Raw genomic sequence first — 7,686 nt, 5'->3', positions numbered from 1 at the left:
ATTTGAATCTGAAAATTAAAATCAACAAAACACATGATCAAACTAAAATTATTTCAACGACGGACAAACAAAACAAGAATTGAATCATTTATCGATTTTGGATCCGAAAAACAACGAACAAAAAAATATGGACAAAATTTGAAACATAAACCAACTAACCGATTCAAAAACAACGACGAAGACGAAGATGATGGAGAGGCATGAAGCAGTAGGGAGCTGCTGCGGCGAGCAGCAACAACATCGAGGCAGCAGCTATGGCGGATGGCAGCAGCTGGTCGAGGAGATGGAAGATGCAGCAGCGGCGCGTTGATGAGGTTGCTGAAACGCAGCTGCGCGAGCAGCAACAGTTCGATCGCGTTTGGTTGAAACAGAAGCAGCAGCGACATGGATGACGACGAAAACACGAAGAAGAAGAAGCAGCTGAACGCAGCAAGAAGGAGAAGCAGCTGAACGCAGTAGGGGAAGCCATGGATGAGCTCAAACTCGACGATGACGAAGCTTGATGGAGGAGGGCAACTATGGAGTTGTTGGTGCGTGTGTGCGTGAGTGACGGGGTGAGGGGGCGTTCGTGGGGGAGGGTGGTCGACGTTGCAGGCTGGGGTTTGTGGGGGGGCAGCCATGGATGACCTTTGGAGAAACTTGGAGAAGAAGAAGCAAAAGTGGGGGGTGGCGGATGGGTTAGCATTTTAGGGTTTTCTCTTCTTTTTTTTTTGTTTTATTTTTGTTTTGTAAGATAGGGGTGTTGGGTTATGGACTGGGTCGACCCAGTTCGAAATAGACTGGGTCGTAGGGAATATTGGGCTATTTTTTGGGCCTATGGCTTGAAATCGAAGAAGAGGCCCAATTCCGACTTTCTTTATATTTTCGCTCACTTTTCTTCTTTTATTTCTCTAAAACTAAATTATAAAAATACTTAAACTATTATTAAGAACTAAATTAAGTTATAAAAGCGCAAATTAACTCCAAATAACAATTAACGCACAATTAAGTAATAATTAAGCATAAAATTGTATATTTGGACATTAAATGCTAAAAATGCAAACGATGCCTATTTTGTAATTTTTAATTTTTGTAAAACAAATTTAATTACTAACAATTGTAGAAATAAATCCTACATGCAAAATGCGACATATTTTTGTATTTTTTATTAATTTAGCAAATAAACATGCACAGACAAATACAAATAATTATTCAAAATATCACAAAAATATCACAAAATTGCACACCAAAGAAAAATCATTTTATTTTTGAATTTTTTGGGAGTAATTCTCATATTGGAAAAAAATCACGTGCTTACAGGGAAAATGGCGCAAGTTTCGAGGGAAAACAATTCCAAGTAGCAAGAGAAGATGGGTCGAATGTCTGCAATCAGGCGCCAACCTGGCAAACAAGGGAAAACAATTTAAGTTTTAGAGGAAAGGAATACAATTCAAGTGTTGGAAATTAGGCGCCCACTTGAAGAATAAAGGGAAGCAGTTCAAGCTTCAAGAGAAAACAGTTCAAGTGTTGGAAATCACGAGCCCACCTGGAGAACAAAGGAAAAGAAATTCAAGTGTTGGTAATCAGGCGCCCACCTGGAGAACAAAGGGAAAACAGTTCAAGTGTTGGAAATCAGGAGCCCACCTGGAGGACAAAGGGAAAGCAGTTCAAGTGTTGGAAATCAGGAGCCCACCTGGAGAACAAAGGGAAAGCAATTCAAGTGTTGGAAATCAGGAGCCCACCTAGAGAACAAAGGGAAAGCAATTCAAGTGTTGGAAATTAGGAGCCCACCTGGAGAACAAAGGGAAAGCAATTCAAGTGTTGGTAATCAGGCGCCCACCTGGAGAACAAAGGGAAAGCAGTTCAAGTGTTGGAAATTAGGAGCCTACCTGGAAAACAAAGGGGAAGCAGTTCAAGTGTTGGAAATCAAGAGCCCACAGCCCCACCTGGAGAACAAAGGGAAAGAAGTTCAAGTGTTGGAAATCAGGAGCCCACCTGGAGAACAAAAAGGAAAGTAGTTCAAGTGTTGGAAATCAGGAGCCCACCTGGAGAACAAAGGGAAAGCAGTTCAAGTGTTGGAAATCAGGAGCCCACTTGGAGAACAAAGGGAAAACAATTCAAGTGTTGGCAATTAGGTGCCCACCTGGAGAACAAAGGGTAAGCAGTTCAAGTGTTGGAAATCAGGAGCTCACCTGGAGAACAAAGGGAAAGCAGTTCAAGTATTGGAAATCAGGAGCCCACCTGGAGAACAAAGGGAAAGCAGTTCAAGTGTTGGAAATCAGGAGCCCACCTGGAGAACAAAGGAAAAACAGTTCAAGTTCAAGAGAAAGCAGTTCAAGTGTTGGAAATCAGGAGCCCACCTGGAGAATAAAGGGAAAGCAGTTCAAGTGTTGGAAATCAGGAGCTCATCTGGAGAACAAAGGGAAAGCAATTCAAGTGTTGGTAATCAGGCACCCACCTAGAGAGCAAAGGGAAGCAGTTCAAGTTTCGAGGAGAAACAGTTCAAGTGATGGAAATCAGGAGCCCACTTGGAGAACAAAGAGAAACAGTTCAAGTCTCAAGGAAAAACAGTGCAAATGTTGGTAATCAGGAGCCCACCTGGAGAACAAAGGGAAACAACAATGTTCAAAGGAAGACGGTTCAAGTTTAGCAATCAGGAGCCCACCTCGAGAACAAAGGGAAAACGAGTCAAGGGAAAAACAGTACAAATGTTGGAAATCAGGAGCCCATCTGGAGAACAAAGGGAAAACAGCAATGTTCAAAGGAAGACAGTTCGAATATTGGCAATCAGACGCCTACCTGGAGAATAAGAGAATTCACTTCAGAATGCAATTCAAGTCAGCAACGAAAGAAGCTCTCGGCAAGAATGCGAGTCAACAGTCCGAGATAATCAACGGAAGTTAGTCACAATCCAGAAAAAAGAAAAAGGAAAGGCAAGAAGTGAATCTAGATGCAAAAGTTGATGAAAGATGTGATCTGCTCAAGACATGATTGAAGTCACAAGCATGGTATGTCCGATTTTGATCCAAAAAGCTGAAGAAGAATGAACTAGCACCTGCAACTAGCAAATGTCGAGGTTCAAATCCAAAGTCTGCATGAAGAACCATTCAAGACTCAAGATCAAGCTTCAGAAGACTTATAGATAGGAATCTTGTAACTCATAGTTGACAGGCTTAGTTAGTCTTTTTCATTTTTATTTTTGCTATAATAACAGGACCGCGGACCGGAACCTCGACGGAACGGCACCTCGATCGGCTCTCCATCTCGGTATACTCCATCATCTAATTCACTTCAGAACTACACGTAGCCTGATTCCTTTATAGACAAGGATATGTAGGCAGCTCAGATACCAGGGCTCGGTCACATTCTCCTTCCTCTTAGTTTTGGTCTCCCTAAATAAGGGTCGGGTCAAAAAACCTATCTAGTCGTTCTTTGTCTGAAAATACTTCGTATTTTTAGTCAAAGAGGGGCAACTGTAGACATGTGATTTTTGACCCTCCCCAAGATTTTTCGTATTTTAACACGTAAATATTTAATTTAAGCCTAATATCGCTATTTCAACTAATTTTGACTCTTTTACTTTATTTTATTACAAAAAAATAAAAATTACAAAAAAATAGTTTCATTAATGTTTGGTAGTCATTTTTAATCTTGAAAAATATCAAAAATAGTTTTGTTTTAATGGTCAGTCTTGTTTTAATAGCTATTTTACTTAAGTAGGATTAATTGGTAAATAAGGTTGTATTTTTAGTCTTGTTTACGTTGAAAGGATAAAATTTGGGCTCAAACATCCCATTTTATGTCTAATTTTTGGACCTAGTCTATAATTCTCAAGCCCATAATTCCTAGACCCATACTCCTTAACCTAAATATAACCCTAAAACCCTAAACCTATAAAAAGAAGCTAACCTAAAACGCCTAAGGACGATCAGTAAAAATACACACAAAAGGCCACAAGAAAAAGCTGACTAAACGCCAAAAAGCTGCGGCTGAACAGAAACCCCCCTATCGTTCTGCTCTTTCTCGAACCAGACGACCAGCCCCGGTTTCACCTTCTTCAGTGCTTGGACACAAAAAACACTAGAAACCCAACGCCACTCCTCCATAGCCCCACCCCATCTCCGCCAAAACTCCATAGCCTCATTCTAGCAACACACCAAATCACCAAATCCAGCAGCCTCACCCCGACGAGACTCTTCAAGACATACACATAGATACAGATAGAGGAGGGGAGGGAACAGACAAGGGCGAAAAGGGAAAGGGGAATTGAATATCGGCTTCATACTTGGCTTAACAACGGAGAGGACAGAACTAGAGGAACCAAAATCGGAGTTTCCTTTAGGAACTGTTCTTCATTTTTCACCTTCCACTGATTTTTAACTCTAAATTATCAATTGGAAAAAATATAAATAACATCTGCTTCATCAGTTCTGATTTGGGATTGGGATTTCGAATATAGAGTTTGAGTGAGTCGAGTTTATTTTGGGCTATTTGCTGGTTTGTTGTAGATCAGAAAAATTTTCCGTTCGAGATTATCGCCGGTCTGTGGTTGAGGTTCTATTCTCCGGTCATGTAACATTAGTTCTTATACACTGTTAGAATGCAATTATTGTGTAGACTATTGTTGGTTATCCAAATATTGAATTGAGGAGGAAACTTTGTATTAATATGTCTCTTGCTTTGAATCTGTTGTCTTTTACCACATAATTTTCTAAGTTGTTAATTCTTATCATTAAGTTCATTATTCCTTGTCGTTGAGTGAGAATCTAAAAGGAAAATTTCATGAAAGTTAAATTTGAAAAATTCATGATAAGTGCTGGTAACTGCATTTGGTCTTGAGGTTCGGTATTGTAAAATTTGTTTTCCTTTATCAGATATTTTATCAAGTTTAGTTAGTTCCTAGCTCTAGTTTTATCATTTGGTCGAATCCTTTCCTAATTTTGGTTTAACTGTTTTATAAAATTTTTATCAATCCTTCAATAATCGTGATTGTGTACACGTTCGCGTGACACGATTGCGATTCTAAAAAAATAATTCGGAGTATGCGTTGGCGCAACTTTGAAAAAACTTTCTTAATAATAAAGTGGTTAGTTCATATAGTTCGAGGTGCGTCATCCGCAATTTAATCATACATGGCTCTCGCATTAATTTCATAACCTAGATGTGAAAATGGCGAATGTTCGTAGTTTGCTTTAGGCACGTTTAATATACTATCGTGGTTGTGGACAGGTTCGCGTGACATGACGACAATTTCTAAAAATAAAACTAGAGTATGCGTTTGCGCAACTTCCGCCAAATTTTCTTAATATTAATAAAGCGTTACTAATTGTGGACACATTCGCGTGACATGATTTTTGACGCGCCAAATAAATGGGTACACGTACGCGTGACCCATTTCAAGATAATTTTTTTAGTTAAAAAAGGCAAAAGCACATAGGTTCTAAAGCCAGTAATTAGACAATTTTATAAGTCAAGCATGATCAAAGCGACCGTGCTAGAACCACGGAACTAGGGAATGCCTAACACCTTCTCCCGGGTTAACAGAATTTCTTACCCAGATTTCTGTGTTCGCATATCGTAAATAGAGTCAAACTTTCCTTGATTTGGGATTTTAAACCGGTGACTTGGGATACCATAAATTATCCCAAGTGGCGACTCTGAAACAAAATAATCCCGTTTCGATTGTCACTTAAATTGGAAAAAACTCCCTTATACCCTTTCGGGAGTGGTAAAAAGGAGGTGTGACAGTTAAATCATATACAGCGGAAAGTAAAAGCAGCAGTGTACAGTTAAAGATAGGAGGGGGAACATGCTGCGGGGAATATCAAATAATAATAGAAGAACAACAACTAAATATAAGGAACACCAAAGTTCAATTATCAACAAGAATCAGAAATATCAGACAAGTGCACGGCATCACCCTTCGTACTTTTACTCTCGTCCTTACCATAAAATCAATAAAATTGGCACGGCATCACCCTTCGTGATTTTACCTCACATAATCATGGCACGGAATGATCCTTCGTGCATTATCACTCATATAAAGGCACAAAATTCTACATCGTACGGCACGACATCACACTTCGTGCATTAACACTCTCTCACAAATATCATACACGACATCACCCTTTGTGCTTTACACTCTCTCACAAAAATCATGCACGGCATCACCCTTCGTGCTTTAACACTCTTTCTTATCCAAACAACAATCACAAAGCAATAAGGGCAAGGAAAACAATAAAATCATAATAAAATCCCGGCAAGGGAACAATAGTACAACAATCATATCCCGACAAGGGAAACAATACCAAAACAATAACATCCCGACAAGGAGACAACATCAAAAGTAACAACATCCCGACAAGGGAGACAATATCATAATCCTCTTTTCTTTTTCACATTTACTTCACAACTCAATTCACAATTTGAGCCAATGCTCTATAATGTTCAATTGCCAATTATACTTCCACAAATCATTTTACAACTTGAGTCAATGCTCTTCAATGTTCAAATACCAATATTACTTCCACAAGCCTTGCTCAACAATAGAAATCATCACATAAAGCATGAACAATACAAACAGAGTCACTTAATCATAGTATAAGACACACGGGCATGCTTGACACCAATGTATAGACACTCGTCACCATGCCTATACGTCGTACTCAACAACTAACACATAGCACATAGGACACAACTCCTAATCCCTCAAGCTAAGGTTATACCAAACACTTACCTCGATGCCACGAACACAATTCAAGCCTCAACTACCGTTTTACCTCTTATTTCCACCACCAATTCGCTTGTATCTAGACACAATTTACTTAACGATATCAATAAATGCTAAATGAATCAATCTAATGCATGAAAATAGGTTTTATAAAGTTTTCCCCAAAAGTCAAAAATTGACCCCCGGGCCCGCTTGGTCCAAATCCGAAATTCGAACCAAAATCCGATTACCCATTCACACCCGAGCCCGGATATATAGTTGATTTTGATTCGACCTCAATTTGAGGTCTAAATCCCCAAATTTTAATATTCTTAAGTTTTACCCAAAATTCCCAATTCCACCATGAAAACCCTAGATTCTAGGATGAAATCTTGTAAAAAGAAGTTAAGGAGTGAAAGAAATGAGTTTAAAATCACTTACTAGTGTTTTGGAGAAGAAAGAGTGCCTTGAAAAATTATATCTTATGTTTTAGGGTTTTGAAAAATGAAAAATAACTGAAAAGTCTCATTTAAATATGATCCTCTCAGACCCTCTCCGTGGACCGCATAAAAAGGACCACGACCGCGGAGCTCCACCGCGGACCGCAAAAAATCGAGCGCGGCCGCGAAAGCTTGGCCTTGCTCATCGCGGACCGCATAAATCCCACGCGGTCGCGAAGACCCTATCGCAGTCGCGAATGTTCCACCGCGGACCGCGAAAGCTGGCTTCAGAGACTTGCAACTTCTCTGAACCTGCAACATTTCTAAGTGTAAAAACATCCCGAAACCTATCGGAAACTCACCCGAGCCTTGGGGGCTCCAAACCAAATGTGCATACTAACTCAAAAACATCATATGTACTTACTCGTGCGATCAAATCGCCAAATTAACACCTTTAATAACGGATTTAGCATTAAAATCAAAGAAAATCTCATGAACTCTTAAGTTCAAATTTTAACGACCGAAGGTCCGATTCACGTCATTTCAAGTCCGTTTCCT

This window comes from Nicotiana tabacum, chromosome 1 (assembly GCF_000715075.1).
Source record: "Nicotiana tabacum cultivar K326 chromosome 1, ASM71507v2, whole genome shotgun sequence".
NCBI lineage: Eukaryota > Viridiplantae > Streptophyta > Magnoliopsida > Solanales > Solanaceae > Nicotiana > Nicotiana tabacum.
Note: the sequence above shows the minus strand (reverse complement) of the source record.